This window comes from Notamacropus eugenii, chromosome 4 (assembly GCF_028372415.1).
Source record: "Notamacropus eugenii isolate mMacEug1 chromosome 4, mMacEug1.pri_v2, whole genome shotgun sequence".
NCBI lineage: Eukaryota > Metazoa > Chordata > Mammalia > Diprotodontia > Macropodidae > Notamacropus > Notamacropus eugenii.
In genome coordinates this window covers 329288927-329307399 of record NC_092875.1, presented here as the reverse complement: position 1 = coordinate 329307399, position 18473 = coordinate 329288927, and the positions used below count along the sequence as shown (strand labels likewise).

The following is an 18473-nucleotide window of genomic DNA, read 5'->3' as shown; positions in this document are numbered from 1 at the left end:
GCTTGGAGCTGTCAGAACTTCATATACCAGTTTGGAGAGTCTGTGTTGGAGGGCCCCTGCTGTGAAAGAGCATGAAGTGCACCCCCACAAGCTACACACACTGTCTGTGGAACTGCCTTTCCAACAACCCAGTGAGACACAGAGAGGAAAGCAGCAGGAGCTGAGGAAAGACAGGATAAAGAATGACTTGGGAGCAGCAGCTCATTCATTCATACAGTCAGCAAGCTTTCATTGGAGGCCTGTCTTCCTGTTAAGTTCAAGGTACTGTGCTAGATACCGTGGGAGATACAAAGAATAAAGCCATGATCTTCACCCTCCCCCCTACAGAAATTCAGGCTTCATAGGAGTATCCATATGCATCAAAAAACAGGGCAGGAATGGCACTAAGGTTGGAAGTGGAGAGCTACAGCAATATAAGGTATAGCTCCGAGGAATGGGACAAGAAGGGACAATGCACATATTGAATCAATGCACACATACATTACTAACAGCAGAAAATTCAACTTGCCAGGACGCATAAATATTTATTTTGTCATGTCAAATATCTCAGTGTGATAATGAATGCTTAAGGTCTCCAACAGACAGCAATGCACAGTGGGTACCGTTTTCAGATAATGCCAAGGGTGCACAAATATCTTGTCTTCTCTCTAGGACAAGTAATATAATGTAATAGTGTAATAGAAGAACTTTAATGTGCTATGATGATTCAGAGAAGAGAGCGCTCACTTCCATTGGGGATCAGAGGGAGATCAAGGAGAGTTTTCAGAAAGAGATGGCCTTTGAATTGAAGGACAGGGAAATACTGGACAGGAAGAGTCATCAAGCTGAAGATGCCAGGCAGAAGGAACAATCCAATGAAAGAGATTCTTCTTTCTCTGTGTCTCCCCCTGCCCCCATCTCTGTCTGCCTCTCTCTCTCTGTCTCTGTCCCTCTCTCTCTCTGTCTCTCTCTGTGTCTCTCTCTGTCTCTCTCTCCCTCCCTCCCTCCCTCCCTCTTCCTCTCACTGTCGCTCTCCTTTTCCTAACCTCACCAGATTAAGGAGACTAGCAGTAACACTTTTTTTAAAGCAAGTGGAAATGAGTAGAGACTTTCTTAAGGAATGAACATAAGTAATTTTGAGTGAAGAAGGACATTGAGAGCCTCCTCGTGTCTTCATTAGACATGCTTATATCTCTTTCCTCTAAATTCTTTTAAGTAGAAACTCCTACACTTCCATAGGCTACTGTCATATGGTATAGAATGCAGTGGGAATAAGATATTGCCTAATCCATCCAGCAGTTCCTAGTCAAGACCATATATGAACCACTCAAATCCAATAAGAGCCTAGTTTCCTAGGTCCTAAAGATAAGATATAGCTGAAGTTGCAGCTATTTATGTGATCTCTTCAGCGCCATGGAGAAAAGAATTAAAGTCCCAGTTGTGTAGGGGATAATTGACTGTCTACATTTTCCTGCCTGAATTTTCCACTTGTCCTTCAGGTTCTGATTTTTCATCAGTTCGTTAGTACAACCCTCAAAAAAGAATGCAGGATAGGGAACAAATTGAAGGCTAAGCTCAACCTTTTATGTTTGTTAGGAACTTTGATCCTTGCACCTTCCATGGGCTACGGCAACTTGGGACGATGTGTGGCCCTCAGTTATCCCATTCTACCCCATCCTGATTCCTGAAGACGATATCTATTAAATAAGTCTAGTACAGATTGATTCATTACAAGGGTAATGTGACCAGTAGATAAAAGATATGAAAATGGTTTTCTAATTCATTCATTTAGCAAAAATATATTGTGACTGTTATGCACATTATTCTGGTAGACATTGAGGGGGGATGTAAGAATCTAAAGTACTCCCTATCTTCAAGATGTTTGTAATCTAGGTATTATAATAATAAATTTGAAAGAAAGTCAAAATCTTTGAAACATTACAATCAGTCTTATAGTTTCAAATACTCTGGGTTCTTCTATTATTGACTAAAATGGTTTTATAATGGTGCTGAACTCCTCTGCTCTGCTTCTCTGGTGTAGCTTTTAAAGGATTTTTATTTTTAACGTATAAACATAGACAAGTGCCAATGATGATAAATGATAACCCCTAACTCTTCTAGACTTGGCCCCATTGGTCACTTAGAGAAAAATGCATCATGATACTCCAAAGAATAGCCCATATTTCTACAATGCTTTATTATTCACAAAGTACTTTTTCTATAACTGCCCAGCTTCATTATCTTTTTTTTTTTTTTGGTGATTTACTCTAGTTTTCTAGCTGGTTAATACTCTGCTCACTGTTCTTTCTACTATATCAGACTGCCTTTAATCAAAGGTATGATACCAGAATACTCTTCTGTCAATCCATTACCCTGTTTTGACTGAGTCCATGTCATGGCTAATGTCCATCAAAGAACCAATGCCTGTCAGCATTCAACAAATTAGTCAGCTCTGGTGACCCTTTTCTTTTTAATTCAAAGATCTGATTATTTGAAAGATTGTAGTGTCTGTTAGAAATATCAAAAAAAGTATTTACACTATTGAGCCTGGAAAAGGTGATAAGTCAGTTCTTACTCCGTTTGATCATTTGTTTTCAAAATCAATCATGAGTTTGTGAATGTTTTATTAAAGACTTTCCCCAGTGATGCTGTATGACTATGTCGTGTAATACTAGTCTGCAAAGGATTAAAGTTGTGGGTCACCCAAAGGGCAGCAGAGAGGTGCAGAGTTGGCGTGTGAGCTCTGAAGCAAATACTAGAATAAACATTTGTGCAGGAGAAATGTTGCAAATGACATCATAACAGAGATATACTACTTGAAAAAGAAGTGAGTGGGTCATTGTGTTCGTCCTTCGTTGCCTAAGAAGACCAAGGAATCAGAGAAATGATGACATGACTTGCACTTGTCTTTGTTTTGAGTGAGGGAGAGCTGTGCAGGTCACCAGCATCACTTCTCCTCCAAAGTCATCTGAATCCAGAGACCTGATATTCCTCAGGATGACTGGAGATGGCCCAGAATGAACTGGGAGACCTTGGGCCCTTTAGGCCAAAGTTTTTGCAGGTACTCAAATGTAGTATGGGCAAAAGCCCCATTCACTGAATAGGCCTGTTTAAGAAGTAGCCAGGACGTGGCCCTTTTAATGAGGTGAAGGAAAAGAAAGACATCAGGCTGGGTGGGAAACAGCAGCAGTTACTACTGAGATCACTTTGGTAGCTGATTGAAGAATGAACTGAAGTGGGGAGAAACTTGAGGCAAGGAGAAAAAATAGGCAGTCTCGTTATAATAACCAAAGGGTAAGGTTAGTAGAGCCTGTATCAGGGTGGCAGCTGTGTGAGTGGGTTATATAGCAAGAGTAAAGACTAATTGATGGATGTCTGTGGGCTGATGATGTCCACAGGGTCTTCTAGTCTGAAGAAGGTCATCGCAGAACATTTGGTGGAACCCCTGTGGAGGATTGATGGAAAGACATGAACACAATAAAAAGGTGTGATTAGGTTGTAATTTTCATTAATGGAGGGTGTACCCCCATCAATGATATCATAGATTTACCCATTGAAGATGAACCCTTCAAAAGGAGAATTTAAGAAAAAATAAACACTAGATCTAGGTCAGTAGTTTGTATCCAGGAATAAACTACTTATTTGTTGATCTTTAAAGGATGTCAAGGGTATCACGATCTTTATAGTACCAAAGTAATGATATCTGGCTGTGGAAGCCAGTCTGGTATTTTTTAACCTTTGAATGGGAGTGTGAATTAATGGTGATAATGTTTCCAGATAAACTCTTTTTTAAAACTATTTTACTTTTGGACCAAGACAGGTGTGTGCTGCCACTCAAAAACAGATATGTCAGATAACTTCATGTAGAATAGGGGAAGGGAAAGGCAGGATAGAAAAAAAGTGACTACGTACAAGAAAGAATGTCATAGACTAATGGGAATTGGGAAATATTTAACATTCCCTGCAGCTGAGAAATGTAGGGGAATCAAAGTATGATAGACAGTTAGTCTACTGTTCTTTCTAATCAGAGAGCCAAGTTTAGCAGCAACTACGCTAATGAATGGTAAGCGGTAAATAAACAGAATGTTCCCAATTTTTTTTCCATTTTAGCTCAGTTTCATGAAAGTCTTTTCACATGAACTTTGTATTCTCAATCATTTATTTAAAACTGTTACATCTGACACCTTAATATCAGTTTGGCTTCCTCACTTAGGCTAATGAATTTTGAATTACGTTTGTTCTGTTTCCATTCAGGTGGCATTCTTTGTGTCTCACCTTACGCTTGTACGTTTCCTTCACCTCTCTGCTTCCCCTCCCTTTCCTACCATTTCCCTAATTAATTTCTATTTGTTCTCATACGTATAGCAGAAACCCTGTGGTTTGTAGCTTTTTCTTCTGGGATGATTCAGACTTTCTTTAGTATAAACACAAACAATAAAATCCAGGTAAAAAGAAAGTTCACTTGCATATGAACTTTGAAACATTTCTGGTTTCTAATGGTAAGCAGTTTCTTTTTATTTATCTATCTATCTATCTATCTATCTATCTATCTATCTATTTATTTATTTATTTGACATTCATTTCAACAAAATTTTGGGTTACAAATTTTTTTCCCCTTTTATCCTCTCCCCCCCCCCCCAAACACCAAGCATTCTAATTGCCCCTATGCCCAATCTGCTCTCTCTTCTATCATCCCTCTCTGCCCTTGTCTCCATCTTCTCTTTTGTCCTGTAGGGCCAGATAACTTTCTATACCCCTTTACCTGTATTTCTTATTTCCTAGTGGCAAGAACATTACTCGACAGTTGTTCCTAACAGTTTAAGTTCCAACTTCTTTACCTCCCTCCCTCCCCACCCCTTCCCTTTGGAAGGCAAGCAATTCAATATAGGCCATATCTGTGTAGTTTTGCAAATGACTTCCATAATAGTTGTGTTGTATAAGACTAACTATATTTCCCTCCATCCTATCCTGTCCCCCATTACTTCTATTCTCTTTTGATCCTGTCCCTCCCCATGAGTGCTGACCTCAACTTGCTCCCTCCTCCCCATGCCCTCCCTTCCATCATCCCCCCCACCCTGCTTATCCCCTTATCCCCCACTTTCTTGTATTGTAAGATAGGTTTTCATACCAAAATGAGTGTGCATTTTATTCTTTCCTTTAGTGGAATGTGATGAGAGTAAACTTCATGTTTTTCTCTCACCTCCCCTCTTTATCCCTCCACTAATAAGTCTTTTGCTTGCCTCTTTTATGAAAAATAATTTGCCCCATTCCATTTCTCCCTTTCTCCTCCCAGTATATTTCTCTCTCACTTCTTGATTTCATTTCTTTAAGATATGATCCCATCCTCTTCAACTCACTCTGTGCACTCTGTCTCTATGTGTGTGTGCGTGTGTGCATGTGAGTGTGTGTAATCCCACCCAGTACCCAGATACTGAAAAGTTTCAAGAGTTACAAATATTGTCTTTCCATGTAGGAATGTAAACAGTTCAACTTTAGTAAGTCCCTTATGACTTCTCTTTGCTGTTCACTTTTTCGTGCTTCTCTTCATTCTTGTGTTTGAAAGTCAAATTTTCTTTTCAGCTCTGGTCTTTTCATCAAGAATGCTTCAAAGTCCTCTATTTCATTGAAAGACCAATTTTTCCCCTGAAGTATTATACTCAGTTTTGCTGGGTAGGTGATTCTTGGTTTTAGTCCTAGTTCCTTTGACTTCTGGAATATCCTATTCCATGCCCTTCAATCCCTTAATGTAGAAGCTGCTAGATCTTGTGTTATCCTGATTGTATTTCCACAATACTTGAATTGTTTCTTTCTAGCTGCTTGCAATATTTTCTCCTTGACCTGGGAACTCTGGAATTTGGCCACAATGTTCCTAGGAGTTTCTCTTTTTGGATCTCTTTCAGGCAGTGATCTGTGGATTCCTTGAATACTTATTTTGCCCTCTGGTTCTAGAATCTCAGGGCAGTTTTCCTTGATAATTTCATGAAAGATGATGTGTAGGCTCTTTTTTTGATCATGGCTTTCAGGTAGTCCCATAATTTTTAAATTGTCTCTCTTGGATCTATTTCCCGATCAATTGTTTTTCCCATTAGGTATTTCACATCATCTTCCATTTTTTCATTCTTTTGGTTTTGTTTTGTGATTTCTTGGTTTCTCATAAAGTCATTAGCCTCCATCTGTTCCATTCTAATTTGGAAAGAACTATTTTCTTCAATGAGCTTTTGAACCTCCTTTTCCATTTGGCTAATTCTGCTTTTGAGAGCATTCTTCTCCTCATTGGCTTTTTGAACCTCTTTTGCCAATTGAGTTAGGCTAGTTTTCAAGGTGTTATTTTCTTCAGCATTTTTTTGGGTCTCCTTTAGCAGGGTGTTGACCTGCTGTTTATGCTTTGACTGCATGTCTCTCATTTCTCTTCCCAGTTTTTCCTCCACCTCTCTAACTTGATTTTCAAAATTCTTTTTGAGCTCTTCCATGGCCTGAGCCCATCGAGTGGGCTGGGATACAGGGGCCTTGACTTCTGTGTCTTTGCCTGATGGTAAGCCTTGTTCTTCCTCATCAGAAAGGAAGGGAGGAAATGCCTGTTCTCCAAGAAAGTAGCCTTCAATAGTCTTATTTCTTTTCCCTTTTCTGGGCATTTTCCCAGCCAGTAACTTGACCTCTGAATATTCTCCTCACACCCACTTCGCCTCCTGATCCTCCCAGCCAGCACTTGGGGTCTGAGATTCAAATCCTGCTTCCCAGACTCAGGGCTTTGGGCCCGGGCAGGGCTGCTATTCAGTGTGAGATTAAGTTCAGGTGCTCAGGTAGGGGCAAGGCCGCCTCTCAGGCTCAGTTCCCTCAGGGGGTTTATGCAGAGACCTTCAACAATGGATCCAGGCTCCTGACTGCTTGGGGAGCCCTGGTCTGCTGCTGCCTCAGCTGCTGCCTCCCGAGGGGGCCTGAGTCATGGGGGCACGCCACTCCCCTCTCGACCCGCCAAAGAGACCCTCTCACCGACCCCCTGTGGGTGGAGGGACCCGCGTGGCCACTGGAGATCCCATCCCTGAAGCCTGCTCGGATCTGCTCCTCTTGGTGCCTCGTGCACAGCAGGGCTGTGCTTGGCTCCCAGTCCTGGCGCCCAGTCCGCGGTGCGAAGGACCTTTTGCGAGAAGTTTGCAGGTCCCTCTGGAGCAGAAATCTCCTTTGCTCCACTGTTCTGTGGCCTCTACTGCTCCAGAATTCGCTGCAAGTTCCTTTTTACAGATGTTCTGTGGGTTGTGGGTTCGGAGCTATATGTATGTGCATCTTTCTACTCCACCATCTTGGCTCCCAAGCAGTTTCCATTAATGTATTTGGGTTCTGTCCATTTAGAAAAGACCAAGATGCCATTTCATAGGGCCACAAACTGCTTTCTTGTAGTAAGGTGAGCCTTGCCATGATTCCTGGGGCAGCTCAGCTCTCCCTGTGATCCCCCCATAACTACAACCCAACCAAACACTTTGATGAGATGGAGGGGACCTAGATGTGTCTGGATCATATAGTTCACATACTAGGCCTGGAGAAATCATTTTCTACTTACTTTAACTCTCTTCCCCGCCCTCCACCCCATATACATTTCATCTTCTTTACCTATTCCTATTTTTTTAAATTAATTTATTTATTTTTAGTTTTCAACATTCATTACCACAAGATTTGAGTTCCATCTCTCCCCTACCCCCACCCCAAGACACTATTCGTTGTGACTATCCCTTCCCCCAATCTGCCCTCCCTTCTCTCACGCCCCTCACTTCCCTTATCCCCATCTTCTCTCTTTTCTTGTAGGGTGAGATAGATTTCTATACCCCATTGCCTGTATTTCTTATTTCCAGGTTGCATGCAAAACAATTCTCACCCTTTGTTTCTAAAACTTTGAGTTTCAACTTCTCTCCCTTCCTCCCTTTTATTTTGGGATCTCTTTCAGCAGGCGATTGGTGAATTCTTTCAATATTTATTTTACCTCCTGGCTCTAGAATATCAGGGCAGTTTTCCGTGGTATTTCATGAAAGATGGTTCTAGGCTCCTTTTTTGATCATGACTTTCAGGTAGTCCCATAATTTTTAAATTGTCTCTTCTGGATTTATTTTCCAAGTCAGTTGTTTTTCTAATGAGATATTTCACATTGTCTTCAATTTTTTTATGTTTTATTCTTTTGGGTTTTTTTGTACTTTCTTGGTTTCTCATAAAGTCATTAGCTTCCAACTGCTCCATTCTAATTTTTAAAGAACTGTTTTCTTCAGTGAGCTTTTGAACCTCCTTTTCCATTTGACTATTCTGCTTTTTAAAGCATTCTTCTCCTCATTGACTTTTTAGACCTCTTTTGCCATTTGGGTTAATCTGTTTTTGAAGGTGTTATTTTCTTTAGCATTTTTGGGGTCTTCTTTAGCAAGCTGTTGACTTGCTTTTCATGATTTTCTTGCATCACTCTCATTTCTCTTCTCAGGTTTTCCTCCACCTCTCTTACTTGATTTTCAAAATCCTTTTTGAGCTCTTCCATAACCTGAGGCCATTGTATATTTATTTTGGATGTTTTGGATGCAGAAGCCTTGACTTTGATGTCTTCCTCTGATGGTATGCCTTGTTCTTCCTCATTTGAAATGATGGAGGAAAATTCCTGTTTACCAAGAAAGTAACCTTCTATCACCTTATGTTTTCCCTGTTTTGGGCATTTTCCCAGCCTGTTATTTGACTTATGAGTCCTTTGTCAAGTGGAGGGTATACTTTAGGGACCTGTAAGTTCTCAGTTTCTCCAAGGTGGCACAATCAAGGGAGAAAAGTTCACTTCTCTCCTGGCCTGCACTCTGGTCTGGGAGGAACCACAAGTTTTTCTCCCTAGGATCTGTAAGTAGAATTCCCTCTCTAGAGCTTCCACCAGCTCCTCCACACCAGTGTTCTTCCTCACTCCACACCACTTAGGACTGAGACCCAGATCAATTGCTCGATTCCCCCAGGGTCTTTAAGCAGAGGGCTCCAAAAATGGATGCTGTGCTGCAGTGACTTCTGCCACCCTAGGGCGGAGCTAGGGCCAGACCCTGCTCCCTTCTCACTTAGGTGAAAGAGCTTTCTTACTGACCTTTGAAGCTGTCTTTAGCATTTGTGGGTTGAGAAATCTGGGAACTGTAGCTGCTGCCCATGATTTTGCACTCTGAAGCCTGCTCCAGTCCTCTCGCTGCCATGCTGCATAGTCAAGACTATGCTGCACTCTGCTCCAAGCCTGGTGCAGTGGACCTTTCCTATCGGCCTTCCAGACTACCTTGGGCTGGAAATCTGTTTCACTCCTTCATTTTATGGCTTCTGATGCTCTAGAATTTGTTTAGAGTCATTTTTCACAGGTATTTTATGGGCTATGGAGGGAGAGCTACAGCAGGTCCATCCTTCTTCTCTGCCATCTTGGCTCCACACTCCTTTACCTAATCTTATAATCAATACACTTTTTCTTAAATTTTTTTATTCTGAATTTAACAAACTCCAAATAGAATAACCACTTCTATATACATAGTAGAATAAATTTTTTAAAGAGTTGCATGAAACTGTGAGTCTCTTATGTACAACTTTGTTTTCTTTTTAATTAGATCATAAATTCAACATGTAACTTTGAAAGCTGTCCTCCTTGATTGAAATTCTGTCTAGCCTTCCTTAATTCTCTTATGTGTACTTAAAAAATGTACTCCAATAGCCTTCCACATATTCAGCCTTTTGGGGGTAGAGGGCTTCATCTCTAGCCTCATTTTTTTTTCCAATTGGGAAAAGGAAAGAAAGAAACAAAAACTACATTCCCACATTGTATTTTGAGTCCATTGCCTTGCTGTCAGGAGATATATACATATGCCATATGCTGTATATTGAATTATAGATTGGGAAGGAACTTTAGAAACCATCTTATCCAACCCACTTATTTTACAAATGGTAAAACTAAGGTCTAGAAGGATAAAGTGGATTAATTAAGGTCAAGCAGCTAATGACAGAGCTAGGATAAGGAAACCATGTTTCTGAACTCCTAATTCATTATTCTTTAGAGTGCGTGTGCATGCACACACACACACACACACACACACACACACATATATTCTGATGATTGACAGTATGTATCTCTGACCAGAATAGCTGACATCCTTACATCATCATTCAAAGCATTCTGCTGACATTATTTGTTCCATTTTATAAATATTAATAATCTGTATATAATAACAGCTAGCATATATATGTACATATATGTATATGTATATATATATACACATATATATATAGCATTGTAAGTTTTATAGAGGGTTTTATTGATGTTCTCTCATTTAATATATGATATGAAGATCATAGCTCTAGAGAAGAAACAGACCTCAGTGTTCCAGTAACCCAAATCCTTTATTTTACAGTTGAGGAAACTGAGATCCTGGGAAGATAAGCGACAAGAAGAGTGAGGAGGTCACAAGCTGAAATATTGTTGGATCATGGCAACCCATATTTCATCCTGTGACAGTCTCCTATCACTTCTTTTCTCTCTATTTTCGAGGATTCCCATAGCTCCTTTCACTACTGCCACCCCAAAAGCACACAAATGAACTGTTTACTTATCCAAGGAGAGAGGACCAAATAGGTTTTTAAAAACTATGACACCTATCGCATGGAATGTTGTGAGGATGAAATGAAATCTTTCAAAGTGTTTTATAAATGTTAGTAATTATGATTATTCCTACTTTAAACATGAGGAAACTAATCATCAGAAAGATTAATTATCTTGCAGGAAGTTGCATAGTTAAAGAGTAATAGAAGCAGGACTTCAATCTAGGTCTTCTGACTTCATATCCAGTATTTTCTCTGTTGGAGTAGACTTCTTGGTTTTTTTATGATCATAAAACATTAGAGCTGGCAGGGACCTGAGAAACCATCTAATTCCCACATTTTATAGGCAAGGAAAAAGGTCAGAGAGTTAAAAAAAAAAAAAAAAGCCAAGATTGCTCAGTAGGAAATGATAGGACCAGGAATTCAGTTGAGTTGCCCTGACAACATATAGATAATCCACCCTTTCTTTGTGCATACTTATTGAGTCCATGAATGCATCAATGGAGTTATTGTCATTCTTAAGAATGATAGAGCTACCCATATAGAAATGAATTGACTTAACTTCTCTTCCCATTGACAGATGACAGAATCATCATGTCACAGGCCTAAAAGAAAAATCTCCCTTTCATTTAATGGGGTTTCAAGGAATAGTTCATGGAAGAAATAGCACCTTGAAGGAAGGGAGGGACTTCGGAATATAGAGATTCAGGGGAATCTAGGCATGTCTACCATGCTTTGAGCAAGGACTTGGAGGTAGCAAACACCAGCCCAGAAAGGAGTCAGAGTTGGATAGTAGAACATCTTGGCCAAAATGTAGACAACATTAGGGGGAAATAATATAAGATATGGGTTACAGCCATATTATTGAAGACCTTGTATACCAGGATCACTAGTTTGTTATAAGAGTCAATGGGGCCACTGAAGTTTTTGTTTCTGGATGAAGGAGTGACATGATCAGAGAGGATAGCAATATGGAGCATATTTTGGAGGAGCTCAACAGGAGGCAGTAACACCATTAGGAAGTTACTCTGGTGCTTTGGGCAAAAAAAAGACACTAGGACCTGAACAAATGTGATTGCTGTGGGAAAAGAAGGAGGGTACTGATATGAGAGATGTCGCTGAGGTAAAATAGACTTGACAACTGTTTTGGACATGTCAGGTAAAAGAGAGTGTGAATCAGAAAGAACAGTGACTGTAGAGACAGAGAACCTGGATTAAAATTCAACCTTCGATTCTTTCAGGTTAGGGCGTATTGCTCTGAGACTGGGACACAACATGGCCTAGACAGTCATCACCCTACTACTGTTCTCCTACAAAAGGATTCCAGAGCATTTTGTTATTTCTCAGATGCACTGAGATATCAAATAGCAGTGACAGAAATAGATCACAGTCTTGACAGCAAGATCTCATTCACTCACTAGCCATCAGAATGAAAAAGTAGCACCCATTGAACAATGCCCAGCTTCCTGGTGAGATAGCTTTAGTACAGGATATGGGCTGCATAATGGAGTTACAATTCAAAGGGACTGATGTTGTGAGGACCAAAAAAGCATTGCTCCATCACCCCTGCTTCCAAAATATATTAAGCATCTGTTTTTCACCCAATTTTATGTAGAGCTTCTGATGAGACGAAGGAGAGCAAAAAGGAGAGATACCCTATTTTTCTATTCAATGAGATAGTATGTATGACATAAAGATGAGAGAGAATGGACAGGGACAATATATATGAAAGAAATTTAGAAGTATTTACAAAGCAACTATATAAACAAATGCAAATTAACATATTTGGAGGCAAGCACATTTTTGGTGACTGGTTAATTCTTGCAGAATTGAATTAGTTAATTTCCTTCCTATGCAATTCTATTATGCTCACTGTCACTTATAGCTTAGTCCTTCCTAGTGTTTCATAGATTTATTTAACCCTTGTGCTGTTAAATATCTTCTCATAAGATCACAGCATATTATAGCTTCAAGGGCCCTCATGGTTCCTCCCTTTCACTTTACAGATCAGGAAGCTAAGGCTTATAGAGGTGATATGACACACAGTATAAGTCACCAGCTGAGCCACGCTTTCAAAGTAGACCTTCTCCTCATTCTAAAGTCTTCTCTCTCTCTCTCTCTTTCTCTCTCTCTCTCTCTCTCTCTCTCCCCATACACACATAGACATGTGTGTATAGATATGTAGATATACGCATATACATATATATTACATATGTATACATACATGCACACATGTATACACCACACACAGGTCAGGGGGCCATGTCCCTAATTAGATTCATACACCAGAGAACATGATAAATATAGAATAAAATTTGTCATATGATTTAAAGAAGAAAAGAATTCAACAATGTGAACAAGAAAGTTAATCATGGTCTCAGACCTGAATGGACCCAATGGTCTCAGAACCACTCTTCTGAAAAAGTGTGACAGCAAATGAACGAATTCTTCATTTACTGCCCTTTGCTTATATCTGTTGTATTGGCTTTATGCTTGTCTGCCAACCCACATCTCTCTTCTCCTCCAACAAGATGCAAAGTTCTGCATTTCAGTTAAAAACAATCACTTGCATAAGTACACGATTGGGATGTCTGACAACAATAATTCTTATGGCAGAGATCTAGACCTTTTAGTTGCCTGCAAAACTCAGTGTGAGCCAACAGTCTGACTCATCTGCCAAAATGTTAATGCACCACAGCTGTGTAGATGGAAGAAATAGGGAGGTCTTGTAGTTCCCCCCTGTACTCTGTGCTGGTCAGATGAGATCTGAACATACTGTGTTAAGATCTGAGAACACAGGTTTTAAAAGGGACAGTAACAAATGGAGTATGTCCAAGAGAGGGGACCCAGGATGGTGAAAGATTTGAAAACATCATTTGAGGAATATTTGAAGGGCTTGGGGATATGTAATTCCCCATGTAGACTTACTTATTTAGAAGGATCATTATGTGACTGAAGCTGTAGCTCCTGAGGATCAAACTAGGACCAGTGGAATAAAGTTAACTTTTGGCGCCATGTAAGAAGAGCTTTCTGGGCAGTTAGACAATTGAAATTTTCTGTATTGTGATGCAATGAATACTATGTCATCAGACCTTTGGGACACAGAGAATGGATGACTACTTATCAAGTACTTTGTGGAAACAATTCATGAAGTCAGAGAGGTTGGATTGGATGACCTCCAAGGGCCTTTTGACTGAGATCCTAAAATGGTTTTATATAATCCCAAATTTCATGGAGGAGTAGGTAATTATACAGCACAGATTGCACCCAGTAGCATCAGCAGGAATCTAATTAAATTAATCTGGTTACCTGTTATGCAGAGAGGGAGATTCTTTCAGACTTTGAATCAGTCTTTAGGAAAACCATCTCACCCACTGAGTATTCCCTGACAGTGCTACAGATTTTGGACTTTGGCCTTTTCAAGAGGGTTTTACTGCTCCTTTATAGCTCTTCTATATACAGGGGACTCATCATTACTGAGAATATCCTGTTCTTCTTGTCTTTACATGGCAACCCCTCCCCACCTTCCCACACTCCCAGAAATGACCTTTCCAAGCAGAAAATTAAGTGATTGTTGGATAATATCAGCCCTCAAGCCAGGATTTCTGAATCCAACTTAACAAGAAAACAGTGTGGCTTGAATACAGTTTATTGGTCTTTTCTGCTAGTTTAGGGGCTCCAGATTCCCCATCTCCATGCCTTGCACTAAGTCCTGACTTCAAAGATGCTATGTCTCTGGGTATACAAATTTACCTAAAAATAGGTCATGATACTGGGGAGGATCTTTGAGCCTGGTTTACCTTTCAGATCTAGAATCTCAACTCCCCTAGAATCTCCCCTCCACTGACTCTGGGGAAACGACTGGATTGAACACTGCCAGTAAGAATGGTATCCTTGGCATTCAGGATTCACAGTATCATTTCCAATTGCTTTACTTCTCTCTCCCCCCAATGTATTTGTTTTCCTTATTTATATTGTGGATGTATCAGGAAGAAAAAACAATGTCAAAGTGATGGCTGCACAAAAAATCGTTCTCTATCTTTTTTCCTGAGACACAGTTTTTCCTTTCTGATCCTCTCCTCTGAAAAGGATGGAACATGGTATGATGGAAAGAACTTATAACTGAGAGCAAGGAGATTTGAGTCTAGTCTTTTTTTTTTTTTTCACTAGCTAGCTGTGTAACTACAAACAAATCACCTACCTTCTCAGATAATTCCCAGTAGAATGTGAACTTCTCAAGAAGCAAAGATTGTTTTATTTGTCTATTTTATCCCCATTGGTTAGCAGAGTACTTTGCACGTAATAAGTGCTTAATAAATTCTCCATTCATTTATTCATTCATTTAGTACCTTTTTTTCTAAAACTTTTTGACCTGCCTACAGATACATAGCCATTATCTAGAATCAGGTTTTTGGAACCTGTGGCCTGGACATCTGATCTACTTGCATAGCCCTACTGCAGCTCAGAACTTCTGAACTCAAGTGATCCATCAAACTTATACCACAGGAATGGGGATCCTATTCCCTGGAGGTCACATGTGGCCTTCTAGGTCCTTGGGTCAAGTTTTACAGAACAAATCCTGTTAGTAAGGGGATTTGTTCTGTGAAATTTGGATTCCGTCAAAAGGCCACACTTGGACCATGTGTGACCTTGAGGCCACAGATTTCCCACCTGTGGTTCTAGATAAATAGGATAATGGATGTGATGGATTCTGTTTTGAAGAGTTAAAGGTTCCAGCTGGAATTAAAGTTTCCATACTAACAAAAATATGTTCCCCCCAACAAGTCTTTTCAAATATTTCTTTGTGTGTGTCATAAGCATGTGTACTTCCTTCTGTATTATGAAAATACAAAAATCTCATCTTGCATCTCAGCATAAAAAAGAGCTTCCATTTTGACTAATCCTTTAGGATCATGGAATATAAAAATTTCAAATGACCTTAGAGATTATCTATGCCACTTGGCAATGTGATACAGTAAAAGGAAGCATCTCTGGGCTTAGAATCCAAAGGCCTGAGATATATTGCTTACTCTTTGTTTGATCCTGGTCAAATGGCTTAACCTCTTTGTCTTAATTCTTCCATCTGTAAAATGGGGACAGTAAGGTTGTTGTAAGGAAAATGCTTTATAACTCACTGTGTCAATGTAAGCTTTATTATTATGATTATGACCATGACTAAGTTATTATTTTACTATACCATCTTGCCATGTTGCCTTCCTTGCTTTCTTCCTTTCTTTCTTATTTCCTTTCTTCCATTTCTTCTTCTCTTGAGAAGTTTCTCTGAAAAATCATAGTTTGTGCTTCTCCCTGAAGAGATGCAGTAGTGTTGTTCAAAGCCCAAAGAATATCATCGATGAAATTTACAAGCCTGACCCAGGGGCGTAGGTAGAAAATAAAGGGAGCAGCTGACTGTTTTTCATTTGTGTCTTTGCATTCCTGGCGCCTGGCACAATAGCTTACACATAATAGGTTCTTAATCAATACTTGCTGACTTGATTTATAATTAAAGGTCGTAAAAATATAGACATTTGTGAGAACACACCTGTGCTGGAGCAGCCCATTTTTTCCATAGGGCATTTTAGTTAGGGTTGTTGTGTTAGTGTTATTAGTTGACCATCAGGATTACTTTGAAAAGCAAGCAATTATTCTGCCGCATGTTGGATAGCTCCTACTATATTCTCTCTAAGTGCTTCAAGAGTCCTAATGATTGTTCCTCTCTTTGAGCTAAGTTGCTGTGTTTTAGGATCTTTATGGGCACTGCCTTTGAACAAGAGGTAGGCAAGGAGAAGCAAGTCTTCCAAGTATGCGGAAAAGAAGGAGAGTGAAATTAAGAGTAGAAAGAGAATTTATTCTCTCTCTTTGCCTCAGTTTCCTCATATATTAAATAAATAGTGGTGGTAAACTAGATGGCTTTTGAAATCCCTTCCAGCTCTGAGTCTCTAATTCTTTGATCCTACAATTCTCTCTCAGAAAGGCTATACAAGATCTTAAGATTGTCCTAGTGACTACTCATTTGGGAGGCATTACTGTCTGTAATTGGGCTCAGTCACAACTGTCCATGACTGTTGTAATCATATGTTACAAATATATGCCATATTCACTGAAAATTGGCACTGGAAAATCTGAACTTTTGAATTACCCGCTGAGTAATGGGGATGGAGTACTGTGGGGAGGGAAAGAAAAAAGGGGGATGAAAAGAAGAGAGGACAGAAATGCAGTCAAGAAGAAATGATGATACTTCCTGAATTATTAGTATATGAAGAATATGGCATGAGCCTAGTTTGGCCTGTTAGCCATCCCAGTATCTGATAGAGGAGGCAGTGGTGAGAACAAGACCCCATTCCATTCTCACTATCCCACTGTATTATTGACTGCCAATCCCATGCCAATTCCAGTTGGAAACCAGTCATTTGGATAAGTTTGCATATATTAAGAACTCCCTTTCTTGTCTCCAGCCCATAGTCCCCCAGACTCCTTTTGGCTGGTTCTTATCCTGCTGGCGAGCTCTACACTTAACTTGGGATGGTCAGGAGGGAGGCTTTCTGGGTTAAGGTCCAAGGCTGCAGAGTTGCCTAATGAAAGATGTCTTTCTGAGCTTGCAAAGAGATAGATCAACTGCTCTTTTTATCTCTCCCAAGTGACTTATATGCCTTCACTCTTGGTGTGGACCCAAAGCAGCCTGAGGCTGAGAGTAGCACAGGGGATCCTTCTTCCCATTTTGTTTCCTTTTGACTTTGGCTGAGTGGTAACTTGTCAAAGTTTTGAAGAACTGGATATTTTGAAGAATTTTTGATGTTATTGGATGAACTTTAAAGAGCTAGAAACAACAATTCCCAACTTTATTTTTGCTTTATTTTTCACAGAGTCTTTCATATACATATTCTCATCTGATCCTCACACCCCAACAAGCTCAATATTTCAGTCATTATTAACTCCACTTTACAAATGAGTAAAGTGAGGTGCAGGCCATTTAAGGGACATATGTTCACAAAGCAGATATGCCAGGAATCCTCATCTTCTCAGTTTGTAGACTCTTAAGTCTCATGGCCTTTCTTTTACACCAAGAGACCACTGTCCTCACTTCATTTTTCTTTCTTCTTGTGCTCTTTCATCCCATCATTTGTAAAGGTCTTTAGAGGTTACCATTATATTAAATAGTGAACTCTTAATTTCATTTATTTGATCTACCCCAAATATATTGCCTTTTTTATCCACGTTATCAAGTGCTTATTATGAGCAAGACATGCTAGGCACTGGGAATACAAATAAACAAACAAACAAAAGCCAGTCTTTTTCACCACTCTTCTCCTGGGCAATGCTGGGTGTAAACAGATGAGATACAGATTACAAAGTAATCTGAGGACAGCATTCCTAACCAGTAAGAATGCCTATGGAGTGACTAGTACAGCACAATTCAGCCCTCTATTATCTGATCTTTTCATGAATTTGTTCATAATATCCACTGAACACCTTTATTCCACCTAAGCCTGTTGAAATTGTTCTCTTCCCTCAAGGCCTACCTGTTTCATGAAGGCTTCCCTGATCTTCCAAGACTTCTTGTAGTGCTCTGAGCCTTTCCTAGTGCTTATCACGCCCTCTTTTGTTTTATAGCATTTATATATCTATTTAATTTCAGTTACTATACTCTGAGCTCTTTGAGGTCAGGGCCCATGTCTCATCTATCTATGCTTCCTTCAGTCCCTGGTGCAATGTCTCACACATATTAGGTACTTAATAAATGTTTGCTGAATTGAATTAAATGTGTGAGTTTTGTTTCACCAGCAAGCCAGTTAGCTGCTCCAGGGCAGAGGCTGTGACTTCTTTTTTTTTATTTCTCTCCACAAGGGACTATACAAGACTATAAATATATTGTGTACTCAGTATAGCCCTCTTGACTTGATACTAAGGTCTTCTGGACAAAGAGG

At 39.8% G+C, this 18473-nt stretch overlaps 1 protein-coding gene and 1 long non-coding RNA gene across 6 annotated transcripts in view; one reads left to right on the top strand and one right to left on the bottom strand.

The window, feature by feature from the left end:
• The window catches only part of LOC140501508 (uncharacterized), a 50013-nt gene extending 36444 nt beyond the window's left edge, over window positions 1-13569 (bottom strand). The window contains exon 1 of the long non-coding RNA XR_011966210.1: window positions 13477-13569. This is a non-coding gene — a long non-coding RNA (uncharacterized lncRNA). The remainder of the gene's footprint in view (window positions 1-13476) is intronic.
• The window catches only part of SETBP1 (SET binding protein 1), a 505913-nt gene that overhangs the window by 285203 nt on the left and 202237 nt on the right, over window positions 1-18473 (top strand). The gene's annotated exons all lie outside the window — the stretch shown is intronic.